Source organism: Nuphar pumila, chromosome 1, assembly GCF_984573655.1.
Source record: "Nuphar pumila chromosome 1, dmNupPumi1.hap1.1, whole genome shotgun sequence".
Lineage (NCBI taxonomy): Eukaryota > Viridiplantae > Streptophyta > Magnoliopsida > Nymphaeales > Nymphaeaceae > Nuphar > Nuphar pumila.
In genome coordinates, this window is record NC_143249.1 from 90,435,858 (window position 1) to 90,452,291 (window position 16,434).

Sequence of the window (16,434 nt, forward strand, 5' to 3'; positions counted from 1 at the left end):
TTGATCCCGCTATATATCGGTTGTTCAAAAGAATGATGATTGAGATATTATCCGAGCAAGCTGAAGCCAATTTCGGAAAAGTTCCTGTTAAAGAAGAGGCATCCATCACCATCCCTATGAGCATCATTGGAGACCACAACAGAGCAACCAGTGCTAAACCCAGCAACAACAAAAACAAAAGCAGTCAAAGCAGCAAGTTAGAAGAGTCTAAAGATCTGAAAGGAAAGTATTCTAGAATCCAGAATAGACCTTTTCAATCCAGCCCGCAGCAAAAGGAAAAAAATCAAGGAAAACCAAAGCGCAGAAACTGGTGTGGCGATCGAGATTTCACTCTTATAGACGAGCCACTCGACAAAGTCCTTGAATACATGTTGGTTAAGGGATTAGTCAGGCTCCCAAAAGCCACAGATCCTCCCACCATCATGGGAAGATTCTTGAACCAGTTTTGCAAATTCCATCGAGCAGTAGGGCATGACACTGATCGATGTTTTGTCTTCAAAAACATTGTGCAAGACTATATTGATAAGAACCTCTTTGTTGAAAGCAGAGAAGAAGAACATCCAGTAGCCCTAACCAAGCAAGTTCAGTCCAATTCCCAGAAAGAAGTCAAAGAAGTCAGCATTCAACAGAAATCCAACAATCCGAAGAAGATAAAGCACGATGGTTGGAGTTATGATCGCGAGTTTACTCCTTGTATGGCGGCCGGCAATCCGGCCTCCCTGTATGGCGGTGGACCTGCAAAAAACAGAACAGAAAAAAAAGAAATAGACAGCGTACCTGATGCTGCCATTTACAGAGGTCGGAGGTCGCCGGAGTTGGTCGCCGAAATTTCTGCTCAGCCGGACTGCAGCCCTTCACGAGCCCAGGCTGCCAGATGCAGTCGGTGAGTAGACCTTCGATTTCCTTCACCCACACAGGGTCGCTCATGATACCCTGTTCTTATATGCATAAGGTGGGAATGGTTACGCACCGTTCCCCTTTATCTCATGCTGATTTATCGGCAGGATCACCCCTCAATGGGGATGTATCCACATTGTGGATAACCACCACGTTAATCGTGGTGGTTAATCCAACATTCTCCCACTTGATCCGACGATAAATCTTTTTAACCAGAAAACCTTATGGAAATAACTTGATGAATAGAATGGCCTTTATATTCTATTCTAAAGGTCCTTAGTTGAATCTCTAATCCTTATGAGATTAACAACAACCATAATGAGAATCAAAAGACTGAAAGTGATCACTTTATTTATATGCATATGTCAAAAAGAGTTTAACAATCCCATCCTCATTACATGTTCGGAATATAATCCCGGTGCTAGCCCTTTAGTAAGAGGATCAACGATCATCTCTTTCGTACCAATATTGACAATATGCACTAAATGATTCTCCGTCCTTTCTTTAACAACAAAATACTTCAATTCCATATGCTTGCATGACGTAGTACTTTTGTTGTTGTTCGAAAAGGACACCACAGCTTCATTATCACAGTAGACCTTCAGTGGCTTCCCAATGGAATCGACCACCTTTAACTGTGATATGAAGTTCTTTAACCATATAGCCTGCGAAGTAGTCTCGTACAATGCAATGAATTCTGCCTCCATGGTGTGGGCAGCAGTGGTCGTCTGCTTTCCACTCCTCCAAGAGATCGCTCCCCCAGCAAGTAAGAAGACGTACCCAGTAGTAGACTTTCTACTATGAAGGCATCCTCCTAAATCCGCATCTGAGTAGCCAATGACCTCGAGGTGATCAACTTTATGATACGTTAACATATAGTCTTTTGTCCCTTGCAAGTACCGCAAGACTTTCTTGGCAGCCTTCCAATGGGGTAAACCTGGATTAGACTGAAATCTGCCAAGTACCCCTACTGCAAAAGAAATATCTGGTCGAGAACATGTCTGCGCGTACTGCAAGCTGCCAACAACTGATGCATATGGATAAGCACTCATCTGTGCTTTGTCAATATCGTTCTGTGGACAATCCTTTAGGCTCAGCTTGTCACCTTTTGATATGGGTGTAGAAGTAGGAGAACAATTCTCCATCCCATATCGCTTTAACACCTTTTCTATATAGGATCTTTGGGAGAGGCCTAGAAACCCTTTTGCTTGGTCTCGACGAATCTCAATGCCAAGAACATAAGCAGCCTCACCCATATCTTTCATATCAAAATGTGATGCAAGAAACTGTTTTGTCTCTGAAAGCAACTTTATATCGTTGGTTGCAAGTAAGATGTCATCCACATACAACATCAATATAATGAACTTACTCCCACTTTCCTTAAGGTATATACATTGATCAATAATGTTTTCTGTAAACCCGAAAGTCATAATGACTTGGGAAAATTTAATATACCACTGCCGGGAGGCCTGTTTAAGTCCATATATTGATTTGTTAAGCTTAAAAACCAAACGATCATTTTCAGAGAAACCAAGAGGTTGTTCCATGTATACCTCTTCATTCAAATCCCCGTTGAGGAACGCTGTTTTCACATCCATCTGATGTAGCTCTAAATCATAATGAGCTACGAGGGCCAGAATAATCCTCATTGACTCCTTAGTTGAGATAGGAGAGAATGTCTTATTATAGTCAATGCCCTCCATCTGGGTGAATCCTTTAGCAACCAATCTTGCTTTATGTCTCTCTATGTTACCTTTGGAGTCTTTCTTGGTCTTAAAGACCCATTTACACCCTACGGGCTTTACTCCTTTAGGTAACGTGACAAGATCCCACACTTGATTTTTAGCCATAGAGTCTAACTCTTCTTTCATGGCTTCAATCCAGTGTAAAGATTGTTTGCTTTTAACAGCTTCCATAAAAGTCAACGGGTCATCATCCATATCTATGAAATCACCAGGCTCCTGAAGGTACACCACATAATCAGGATGTATGGCATTGTGGATCTCCAAACAGGTCGTTCCTCAGGCTCAGATGAAACCTGATCATCCTGCTCGTGCTCTTCCGCATTGTCCACAATAGGTTCACTTTGGATTTGTGCATTAACAATCGAATGATCAACCACACCATCATTAGGAATAACAATGTGGTATCTTTCGATGTTTTCCTTAACAGGTGATGAAACTGAATCCTGTATTTCCTCAAAACCAATGCTTTGAAGTGCACCTAATCCTACTGAACCATCTTCTAGGAATTTAGCCTTATCCGTTTCAACAATCTGTGGTGAGTGAGATGGGCAATAAAACCTGTACCCTTTTGATCTTTCTGGATAACCAATGAAATATCCACTGGTTGTTCTTGGATCAAAGGCTTTAATGTGGGGGTTATACAGTTTAGCCTCTGCAGGACACCCCCATATGTGCATATAAGACAGTGATGGTTTCCTACCTGTCCACAGCTCGTAAGGAGTTTTAGGCACAGATTTCGTAGAAACCTTATTCAAAATATGCACAGCTGTCCTTAAGGCTTCACCCCACAACTTTATGGGAAGTGTTGAATAATTCAACATAGCCCTGGCCATTTCTTTAAGCGTACGATTTCTCCTTTCAGCTACACCATTCTGATAGGCACTACCTGTGACGCCCCAAACCCCGACCTTATTAAAAACCTTTGGTTTTTGAGGAATTTTTTTTTTTTGAATGGATATACAGAGTGGAAAACACTAGCGGAAGTAAAGGAGGGAAACAGGGGCAAAGCAAAGGCCGCAAGTCTGAGCGAGCCACAGTGAGAAAACCAACCACACGCTAAGTAAAATATTTTTCATTTCCACAATAGTTACAATGATACAAAAACGAGACTGGGTACAAAAAGGGACAGTCTCACAAAAAGGAAAGGTACAACCCCTCGAACCCCAAAACCAGAAGAAACCAGAATCTACTGCAAAGTGTGGGTCTCAAGGCTCCTGCTGTGCGTCGTCGCATCGCGCTGCATCTACTCATGTTCATCACCTGTATCCCCATAAAACGAAGTCAGTACTCTTGCGAGTTGGTGAGACAAACCATCCATACATTATCATTTTTAAGGAAGAACAGAAGGTAAGCATCATGCTACAAGTGTGCTAAGTACAAGACTATAACTAGCATGATGGAACAGTTAGAAGCATTTGAATAAAAATACCAGTGCGTGTCAAGTAGGTGCACGTGCCACAAGACTGTAAAACTATAAGTAAGTAACAGTGCAACAACTAGGGCTACAAAGCAAAAACTGAACAACAGAATGTAGCAGCTAAAGTAACAGAGTAGGAAACAACCAACAGAGTGTAGCAACTGAACAAAAGTATATACTGCTCTAGAGTAACAACTACAATAAGTCAGTCTGATTGGTTAGTCCTTATGTTCATCTTTTTACCTCCTTCGGGTACGCGAAGGAAAACCCTCGAGTTCTGTGAGACATGCACCCGGCGTCTGTTATTCAATTTCTAATGTGGTAACCGGGGATGCTACAGAACGAGAAAACCACCTGCGGGCGACACGCAGCCAGGAGAAACCTTTCGCAGGGGTAAAGGATTGCAATCCGTACTACTGCAGTAGTAAAGGTCCCTGCAGAGGGCACCTTGACCTCCCTAACTCCGAGTGACTGGAGGTCAGAAGGCACATCGGCTCCTCTAAAGAACAAGTCGTAGTAACTCGGGGGCTGTACCATTCACCCTCTCCCTGGGTGACCAAATTGTGAATGGGGCGCGGCAGGTTTATCTTGTTTAGGCTCAACTTCCGGTCGTACCTCCTCTTGAGGTAGTCGCACCTCGTGGTCCCCGCGGGGTACGCAAACGAGGACTTGGCCTGCCCATCCACGTGCTCGGCCTCACACGGCCACCATGAGCACATCGCCTGTGAGGACGATAATATACTATTTTATTTTATGCCTAGGGCGACACGAACATGTGAGTACATTCTCACTAACCCGGGCCATTGCCCGTAGACTCCACCCGAGTCTCAAGACCTCAATAGGTCAAAAGTGTCAAACCCTATGATAATTCCAGTTCCTTTCCAAGTGTATGCCATGTCGAGTGTAAAGCACACCTCTGGTGCAGTGTATATCTATCGATATACGAGAGGGATCCAAACAGGAAGATGCTCGATAAGTGAGCTAGTGACATACGTGTCCGGACGTGCCAACTCGCACTCACGAAACAGGACAACCCGCATAGGTGTAAATTCATCCAAAAACGCGTACAATTATCATAACGCGACGAACTCTCACGTAGCGAAGCCATCCGCCAGGGATCCTTGCGAGTCCGACACTCACGAGTGTCAGGGGATAGAGTTCAACCTAATCCCATGCTAATGGGAATAACATTGGCATATCCAAATGTGCGGTCCGCACGTCTGGGGCACGAATGTGACCTAAACCAAAAGGGTCCGTAGAACCAGACAACCCTATGCGAGCGTGTGTCGCAACACCGCTTGCAACCCATCCGCACTACCTCCCTTACGGGGCTGCGGGGTACGAGCAACTGAAGCCTCCAACCGAGACATATGTTGCTTGCAAGAGACGCATTCCGCCTATAAGGCTCGACATTTCCTAACGGCACGGAAGGGCAACCGTCACCACGGATGAGTTCCCGTGGAACTCCCTGGGGTCGCGCCAACCTTGTTGCTACCCATAAGGGGTTCAAACCCCGGGTCAGAGCACTCCAAGGGGCTGCCCAACAAGGTGACAAGGTTACCGGGTGCCTTAGCACCCGGTGTCGTTGTGGCGCCAACGGGAAACCTAAAACCCGGAGGGGGGGGCTGGACAAGTGGCTAGGCCACGGGGGCCCTACCACCCTTGGTCCCCGCCTAGCAACTGGCCAAGTGGGGCTGACAGCCATACTGGCCTCAGCTCGCACGCGCCAACCCGGGTGTGCCCGCACCCGGCTAAGCCTAGAACGCCCTCAAGGGGCTAGGATTAGCCTAGGGCCTGCCGAACCAAAACAAGACCCCAAGCGAGGTCTGGTCAGCACCTGGCCAGACCCAACTGGGTCCCGAAAACCCCTGGCCTGAACCCAGCCATGGGTTCGGACCAGGGCGTTGGGCCTTAGTCCACACCCAGAGGGGTGCGGCTAACCCAACCACCCGGCTGGGTGGGGCAAGCCTAAGGCTCGGGCCTGGACCCTATTGGTCCAAGCCCAGCCGACAAGGAAGGGGCAGGGGCACCAGTTGAGGTGCCCCACAGGCACCCCTGGTCTGACCCAAGGGTGGGTCCTGACCACAGCACCCAGCGTGTGCACGCCAACCTCCAAGGAGCGCCAAGGAGGGATTGTAAGACCCGCAATTTTTCAGAAAATATCTGAATAAAATTCATGAAGCATTTACCGGTAAAAATAGCATTTCTTCTCAGAATGCGAAACGAATCAATTCCTGCGAGCCAGTTATACTTAGGATATTCGTCGAATTGCGAATATATGCTCAAACACTCTGGAAGCCATAACTTCCTAACTAAACGAAATCAATAGATTCGTACGAGCCAACTTTCTTAGTTACGTCAATACGAAGAAAATGGCGTACTCAGAATTTTTCGGAAAAAATCGCCGGAAACCCGAAATTCTTGCGGGACCCACAGAAATATTGGTGGGACCCACAGAAATATTCCTCAAAAAATATCTTGTGGGACCCACAAAATATCCTATGGAAATATCTTGTGGGCCCCACCTCAAAAGGAACCTCCAGGAATTTAAAAGAAGCCAAGGGGTAAAAGGGGCATGGGAAAACCCAAGAGGAGGTGGGCTTGGGCTATAAATAGCCCTCCCCACTCTCTCTCTTCTCATAATTTCGACCCCCCCTCTCTCTCTTGCCTTCTCTCTCTCTCTCCTAAACCTCCCCTACCTAGCCTAGCCCACCTGAGCCCACCTGACCTGGTCTGAGCCTGCTTGACTTAGCCTGAGCCTGCCTGACCTGGTCCTAACCCACCTGACCTGGGTCTGAACCCACTTGACCTGGTCCAAACCCAGTTGACTTGACTTGAACCTAGTTGGGTTTAAAGTCAAAGTCAAAGTCCTTTTTGGTCCAGATTCCGGTTTGGATTTCTGAACCCAGACCTAGCCTACTTGAGCTGAGTTCGAACCTGCTGAACCCAGTTGACTTGGATCGAACCCTGTTTGGTTCAAACCACTTAGATTGAGTAGCTTGACCTGCTCTACCTCTTTCTCAACTAAGTCAGCTTCATCTGACTTAGTCTGACCTCTCGAAGGAAGGCTCAAAGCCAAAGAAGCAACCCGGAGCCGTTTCTTCCACGATTTGAAGTAAGTTCGCTTCGTTGATCCATCTCTCTCAAGTATTTGATTGTTTGTATATAGAATATACTTTCTGAAGTAGTATCTTGCTTTAGTTATTGATTGAGCCCTTTTTGGACACTTCGGTGTTCACCCGCTCGTCTCGTAACTATCGTCGGATATATCTATGTTCAAACACGCAGTATATGTGTTTTTAAAATGATATCTCGCCCTAGTTCTTGGTTGAGCCCTTCAGAACACTTCGGTGTTCACCCGCTCGCCTCGTAACTATCGTTGGATACGGATCTAGGTGTATATCTGCTGATTCTGCCGACGCGTCTTATATCGCACAGGCTATATAATTTACCTTTGCCGTCGCGTCGTATGATGCCAAGGCTCCCTGTTTTCTGCACTTCCGATTACTGCACTTCCGATTATGCATTTACTTACGCCGTCGCGTCGAACGATGCCAAGGCTCCTGCTTTCTGCAATGTATTTACTTACGCCGTCGCATCGAACGATGCCAAGGCTTCTGCTTTGTTATATATGTAGAATATTTCGTTCAGTTACACACCCTGAACAATAGTATATGCATTTCTTTACGCCGCCGCTGTATAAAGCACAGGCTTCTGCTTATACTACATATATAGCGCGTAAATGAGCGTTCAAACGGAGATCAAACTCCAAATCGCCCATGCGATTCCTTGACCGCTCCTCGTTCAAGATTCTGCTTGACAAATGAAGCCCCTATTGGAAAGGCTTCGCTTTTTGGCAAAATGCTCTTTACGTAAAGACTAAGTCAAATACGTATGGCCTGGCTATGGCCCAGGGTTCCTGCAACCTTGATGGATGCAAAGTACGCACAACGGTGCGCATCCATTTCCCGAATTAAGCGTGGCGATTTCCTACCAAAGAGGGGAGATGCCGCTGAAATGGATAAAAGAAACGCACGCTTTCTCCGTAAAAGAGAGGAAGTGCTGCTGAAATTTCTGAAGAAGCTAAGAATAGCTCAGAAAGAACGTAGCAGGATACTCTGACATATAGCAGAGTGCTACCCAGTTCATGGTTTGCCCTCTGCAACGTAGAAGGGTTCGTCGCACCACTGCCGGTAGAGCAGGGGAGGAGCTGACGAAATGGTCGGCAAAAGAGCTGCCGGAACCAATGGAACGGCATAATGATGTCCGTTGATGGAACGATGCCAGATCGGCTCGTATCCTTGTGCCTGCAAGGGCACCTTGCTCGTAAGGGCCGCTGAGCCGGAGTAGAGGTTGCGCCTTGGCTAGGTTGGACTCGTTGCGTAAAAATACGTCGAGTAGCCGATCTATTTAGATCGAGTCATATGCATGCTCATTGAGAACGGTTACACAACCAGACTCGTAAGGGCCGAAGAGCCAGAGTGTGTTGTTTTCACCCAAAGAGGTGTGATGCTCGTGGTGGCCGAAGTGCCAAAGAGCGGTGTTCTGCATGCATATGAATAAGACTTAAGGTCGCACATACCCCGCGGTTGAAGATCGTGTTAGGGGTACCCCCTCAGTAATGACTGTGTTGGGGAAGACTGAATGGGGTCGGGTACATACTCCCGTAGTGCTGAAAGCACGGGCTGCCTAAATGGCATGCAGATTCTGTCCAAGTAATTGTAAGACTGGCAGACCCCTTCAGGAATTATGCTCACTGTGGAATGACAGTGATGGTACAGCCTTGAGTGACATGTATTTTACTTTGGACCTGATAGAGTCCACGATGGCCTCAGTCACTCATGGGTTTTGGGGTCGTGGTTATCCTTAAGATCTAAGGATTGAACCCAACTACTGCAAGTAGAGGATGCATCTGAATATGGGCCTAGTAGGGTTCTCCCAGTTGAAACACACTGCCCTACTATGGATATGGTCAACAGGCCTCTGGGGTATCTAAAATACATAGAATAATCAACCCCCAGAACGTCGCGTTGATGCCCGGACAATAGCTCTACCTGCGTACCAAAGGCGGGAGCGGTTAATTATCGAAACAATGCATTAGCCTAGGTACAGCGATGCTTTGAATGTATGAGTGGATGACGTGTTGAGTCAGTCCTGCATAACCTTTGTGAAGGTGTCATGTTCGGTATACTACTGGACCGACTGGGCAAAGACCCGTGTTGTATCCGCACGACTAAGCGAAGCTCGAGGAGTTGTCCTTAGATGCGTGGGATACAGATGTGCCAAGTATGAAGACTTGAGCTAGACATCACTTTGAGACCCGGAAGAGGTCATGGCTAAGTCGTGGAGACTTAAGCGGCTATTCAAATCACAGCCCTGAAAAGGCTTGCTCTAAGTCATGAGGACTCGAGCGGATGTTCAACTCATAGCCCTACGGAGGCTCTTGCGATATACGCTAAGTCTTGGAGGCTTGAGCGTCGTTATTGCGCATTGCGACCCTGAGTGGTCATTATCGTACTTGAGTTGAATGGATGTATGACTGCATGCTTACCAGACCATCAGTGGTTCTGACCCCGTTTTATGGGGATTTCAGGTGTTGGACCTGCGTGACGATATGCGGAGCAAGGCGGCATCGAGTTCCAGGGTTTCTCTAGACAGAGTTGTACTGCTTCCTTTTATTGAACCTATACTGCTTTTCTAAGCAGTGATGTTGTAATAAACAAGTGGTTTTCGATAAAATGGAACACTTTGGTGGTCAATGAGTTGCTTGGCCACATACCTGCAATGTGCTCGGGGTTTTCTAAAACTGACGACTCATTATCGTCTTATTCCGCTGCTAAAAGCTTTTCTAAGTTCCGCTGCAATGAAAAAAAAAAAAAAAGAAATTCATGAAAATTTTAACTTAGCTTTGTTTTGGAAATCCGGGGCGTTACAGGGATGGTGGGGCGCCCACCCGAGTTAGGTGGTGCCACACCAAGGCGATGGTCTGGACCACTGGGGTCCAGACCCAGCCCGACTACCCCAGCAACTGAGGTTGCTGGGGACAGGCCACTCCTGGTCTGACCCAGCCGTGGGTTCAGACCAGACCCACAAGGGGCCAGCGCACCACTAAGTGGTGCGCCCAGCACCAAGCCTCCGGGTGCTCTAAGCACCCGGCCCCAGGCTGCACCGCGGCAAACCGAGTAAAAAAAGGGGGGGGTTCCAGCTGCCTGCTACAGACCCTAGGTCTGTAGCATCTGGCTCAGCCCAGCCATGGGCTGAGCCAGGTCGCACCTACCTGGTGCACCCACTAAGTGGTTGCGCCAAGGAGGTGGTCCGGGTGCCATGCGCACCAGGCCACCGGCTTGCCAATAGGCATTGGCCAGGGCAAACCACAAGGAAAGGGGCCCATACAGGCCCCTGGTTCGAGCCAAGTGGTGGCTCGAACCAGGCCTGTAGCCCATGACCCTGCAGGTCAAACCTCAAACCCAGACCCCCGGGTGCTAAGGCACCCGGGTGGTTGTTATCATCGCAAAATTTTTACTTTTGCAAGTCAAACTGACCTTTGAAAAAGTTTTTGAAAATAACTCGCCTCCGTTTTAAAATGTGGGAAAATTCCGTAGAATGGGACTCGCCTGTCGGTACGAGTTTCGACCGTTCCTGCAACCTTTAACAGGGGTAATCGAACCAAGGATCAATCTACTGCTCTGCTCTATTCAGCTTGTCTAAATCATATTCTAATTTCTAAATGCACATAGAATCAGGCATGTGCTATGAATTTTCTGAAAATGCATATTTGAAAACATGATGTTTGCTTTGAATATTGGAATACTTGGAATATAAACTCTTTGAAAATCGTGAATCAAGGTTGAGATACTGTATTTGAGAAAGTGAAAATCGATTTTGAGAAATGTGAAATAACTTTGGAAAACTTGATTTCTTTGAATTCAAACTTTGAAATTGAAAATATAACTTAGAAAATCGAATTTGGAACTTGGGAAATACTTGAAATATCATTGGCAAATCAATATTTTGAGAAAATCGATTTTTTTGAATAAGACTTAGGGAATTTTTGCGAAAATGAACTTCTTTGAATTGAGATTTGAATTGGAATTGGCAAATGCATGAAATGAATGAATATGGATTTGAGGAATTGAGAAATACTTTTTGTATTTTTGAGAAATGCAATGCATTTTGAAGTTAGCCTAAGAGTGTAGGCTGAATGTGGCTAATGTGAAGATCATAAATCTGGGTATCATTCGTATTCTGACTATGGCCATAAATACAAATTCCACCAAGTTTGTCAACTCCATAAGAGCTAGTGCACGTGCCATTCGTGTAGACCATAGTGAATTTATGAAAATGTGCATGAATGATACATTCATCAAACATTTAATATTTGCAGAATTAAACTATATGCAATGCAATCCTAGTCTAAGCTGAAATTTAAATTCTTATTCCAAATTTAATTTAATTTACATCACTATTGAATTTAAATACAAGAAATTAAAGGAAAGTAAAGTCTTCAATGTTCCTGCAAAACTAGAAAACTTTGTTAGTGATGATATGTTGGCTTTTCTAGGTTTATCCAGTAATATCTAGAAATTACTGGATTTTGCTAGATATAAGCCTTTTCCATGATTCCCTTAAATCAAAATTGATAAAATATGAAATAAAATTGAATAAATAACAAAGATAAGATGTGAAATTTCGAAATTGGGGTCAAAATGACCAAAATACCCCTGATAGCAAGACTATGGCCTTGAAATCAAGGTTTTCAGAAAGATATTTGGTAAAATGCAAGTTTTGAAGTTCAAATAAAAATAAATCAAACTAAATATGATATGACATGATTAAAAATATAGAAATTAGGGTTAGGGACTTCGAAATTGAGGTCAAATGACCAAATTACCCCTGATAGCAAGACTATGGCCTTGAAATCAGGGTTTTTCAGAAAATATTTTGGGTAAAACTTAGGTTTTATGCACTAAATGAAGTCAAATGAACATCAAATTAAACCTAAAGCATCCTAATATGATTATGAACATGATTAAACCCTAAAAATATATGCTTATGCACGAAAATCCAAGAATATCACAAATTTTGTGATTTTTGCAGTGTTTTGGAATTCTTCGGGTGCCCTATTTTGCAATTCAAGCCATTCAAGCATCAAACGGATTTTAAAAATACTCAAAATTGGTACCTGCACTTGTTATAACCCTAATATCAAATTAGAATTATAAAAATATTTTTTTGGCATTAAATTAATCCGAAAATAGCATCAAACCCTAAAAATATGCTATTTTTGACCTAGTTCACCAACCAGTCTCAGTCCAAGACCCTAACCATGGGTCAAACCTCCATGAAAATCTATGAAATTTTACAGAGACCAAATAGATAGGAAAACAGAACTTTTCCTATTTACAGATATAAAAAATCCTTTAAAACCAGGGAGATCCCCATCCGACAATCTGGACTTGAATATATTGATTTTAACTTTGGTCCTAACTTATACTTTCAATTCAAAATTCCGGGATAAATAGCAACGCTCATTCAAAATATCTGAGATTTTAACAGTGAATATTTGACAGAAAAATAATAATACTCACTTTTTACAGATCATGAATCAGGTCTGTGGTTTGGGATTTATAAACAACACAAGTCTGATTAGGGTTTTGGTAAACCCTAACGAGTTTTAATTTGAAAATCAGAGTCTCTGACAAAGGAAAAATACTAAACAGTGATAAAAAATTCTGAAAATTTCACAGTAGGTAGATCTAATCAATGTGAATCCATGGCACTTTACAGATCTAAAATTGGACATAGGATGAGAAAAATATCATCACAGCAAGTTACCTTCTTGATTTTAACACCGATTTTAAAGATTTAAAAAACTGACTTGATGTCTGATTTTTCTGACAGGGTTCCTGAATCCCAAAAACTCTGATTTTTTTACTGTAGTTCATTTACACATCCATGTATCAAATATAAAAAAATCAGTAATTAACAGTGAATATTTCAATCCGAAACAGCATGCTCTTTTTTGTTCTAAACTAAAAAACACACAGAAATCTAAGAAACTTAGGAAATCATGCATTAACTAATGAAAAACAATAAAACAAACCATAAAACAGTAAATAAAAATTATTTCTATGCTGGAAAACGTGTAATAAACATGAATAAACAAATAAATAAATAAAATACAGGGAATCAATGGCTGGAATTTGATGTTACCTTTAAAAGCATGGATTTAACCCATTAAAAGGGTAAATCACATGTTTTATTGGTTAATAATATAAAAAATAATGCAATAAGCGATTCTAATGGATTAGAATCATGAAAAATAGCATGAAATAGAGTTAGATCATCTTCTTGAATTGATTTTGGGGTTCTTGGATGAAATCCATGGTTAAATCCATGAACACAAGAGTTTTCATGGTGAAATCTATTGAAAAATCATAAAAAACTAATAAAAAAATAAAAAAAAATAATATTAAATAACTCACCTTGGGGCTGCAGCTGCAATGGAGAAAGGTGGAGGTGCTGGAGAGGAGAGAGAAGCCATGAAAATTTGAGAGAAAAAGAGCCCCTTTTGACCTCTTGAAGTCCCCCTTTTATAGGTTTTCAAAACCTCCTTAATTAGGGTTAATTAAGGAGTTTTATTTTTTTAGAACTCTTTCTAATAAATCCAATAAAGGGGGCAACGATTTTTTGGAGAATTATAGCCTAGGTGGGACTCTAATTAATCCCTAATTAACACCTAATTAAACGCTAGAAAGTCCAAATGTGGCACCACCTATGGACCCACATTTGGTTTTAAAAACTTGAATTTAAAACCTTTAAAAACCAATGGTTTAAAACTTAAATAAAATGGATTTTCAAAATTGATTTTGACTCCTCTAAACCCCTAACCTAACTAGGACAATGACTAACCCTAGTCTAACCTTGACTTCTTCAAATATGGCTCCACCCCGAGTGGGCCCCACTTGAATTTTCAAAAATGATTTTAAAACTTGAAAATGAGAGGTTTTTCAAAAGAGATTCAAAAGTAGACTTGGAATTAAAAGTTTTTGAAATGGCATAGAGTTCTAACTGGGTCAGAACTCCTCTGGATATGGCGCCAACTGAGTGGGCCTACATCAGGTTTTGAAAATTTTGAAATAAATACTGAAAATGACTTTGAAAAGGGGTTAAAATCAATGATTGAAATTCAGAATTTTTGAAAATAGAGTCTCAAGCGAACTGGAACTCCGGGTTAGAGTCTTGAACTCTTAGGACTCTAAGATTTTGGATTTTAAAAGCCAAATGAAGGAGTTTTTGAAAAGATTTCATAGAAAATGGTAAAACAAGTAAAAAAATACAGTCAGGGTTAGACTCCCAACTCAATCAGAACTCTGAAATAGAGTCCTGAATTAACTGGACTCTACAAAATGACCTAATTTTTGAAAACAAATGGAAATAAATGAAAATAGAATAAAAACAGACTTCAAAACAGACTCCTAACTGGACTAGGACTCCGGGACAGAGTCCTGATCGGACTAAAACTCTAGATTTTTTTGGTATTTTTCTGAAAAACGGATGAAAGAACTTGTGAAAGCAGTGAAAACAATAACAAATATTGAAATAAGACAGAGTTTCGATTCAACTGAGACTCTGAGGACAGAGTCCTGATTGAACTAGGACTCTCAGATTTTTGGATTTTCTGAGAAAACAAATGAGAGAATTTTGAAAAACAGTTAAAAACAGGATGAAATCGAAGTTTTGGTTCAGAGTCCTGTTCTGATTAGGACTCTGAGAAAGAGTCCTGATTCGATCAGAACTCTAAGAATTTTGGCTTTCTGATAAGCAAATGATGAAATTTGGGCAAAGCTTTTGAAAACTAGTGAAAATGAAGTATAAAAATCAATTTTGAATAGAGTCCTACTTCGATCAGGACTCTGGGGTAGAGTCCTGATTTGATCAGGACTCTGAGATAAAATCTCAGAATTTTGAAATTCTTTGATAAAAGTGTAATAGTTTTGGTAGATTGAAAGATTTTTGAAAGATTCTCTCAAAATTGAAATCAGGATCAGAGTCCTGATCCAACTAGGACTCTCTGAACAGAGTCCTGTTTTGACTTAAACTCTAAGTTTCTGAGTCATTTTGAAAGATTTGATTAAAAATAGATAAAATAGCAGTAAAAGATTAGAGTTCTAATCCAATTAAAACTTTGAAGAAGAGTCCTGATCCGACTGGACTCTTGAAGAAGAGTCCTGATCCGACTGGACTCTTGAAGAAGAGTCCTGATCCAACTAGGACTCTGAAATTTTGGCCACAATAGAAGATTTTGAAAGGTTTTCTCCGAAAACAAGTAAAAAGGTAGTGAAAAGTAGAGTTTTGATCCGACTAGGACTCTGGAAAAAGAGTCCTGATCCAATTAGGACTCTAAAATTTTTGAGATTTTTGATAAATAAAGAAATCCAAAAGTGAAACCACCTAAATGGGTTTCATCTGAGAATTGAAATCAATTGAAATTGAGTTTGAAATGAATCCAGATTGTTTTCTGAGAAAATACTTCAAAATATAAGATCCTGGGGGTTGGCAAATGACATAGTGTTGATTAAAAACCCAGGTTTTAAAATTGATTTTGAAAGAAAAGTTTTAAAAACTCAAATCTGGATTAAATATTTTGAAAACAAGAGTACTGGATCTCGAAAATGAGATGTAATGACATGTAATGCCATGCAATGCGATGAAATGGTATGCTGAATTCATGCAGTGATATGCAATGACACAAGAAATGGAAGCACTGGATAAGGATGAAAATTTGGGGTGTTTACAGTGGTGCGCTTGGGCTAACCAAGGAAAGAAGGGGGGGGGGGGTTCACCCATGGTGGCTCACCCGTGGTGGGCTCACCCCTAGGTGGGTCCACCTCGGGTAGGTCTGGGTCCAGTGTGGCCCAGACCACCCAAGCCCACCGTGGGCTGCAGCACAAGCTGCAGCCAACCCTGCCATGAGGAAGAGCCGGACTGACCGGCTTTGGGTCAGTCCGGGGCTCATCCCAAGGCCTACAACGGCCCAGTCCACCAGCCGTGGGCTCGGCCAAGCCACCAAACGGCCTGGGCCGGTCGTGCAAAGGCCCAGCCATGGACCTTGCCCAGCACCAGCCCCCACGGAGGGGGGGTTCTATCACTACAACAGAAAAAAAAATGATCCTACACATACCATAAAATTTTTTTGAAACCAAAACTTAAAATGCACAAGGAAGGAGAAGCTCACCTTGTGCTAGGTTGGCCCAGCTGAACAGCAGCACCAAGGGGGGGGGGGAGGGAGAGTAGAAGAGGAAGAAGGAGAAGAGTGGAAGGAGAGAGAGGGTGTCGACCCTCTCTCTCTTCCCTTCCCTTGCTTAAAAAGGG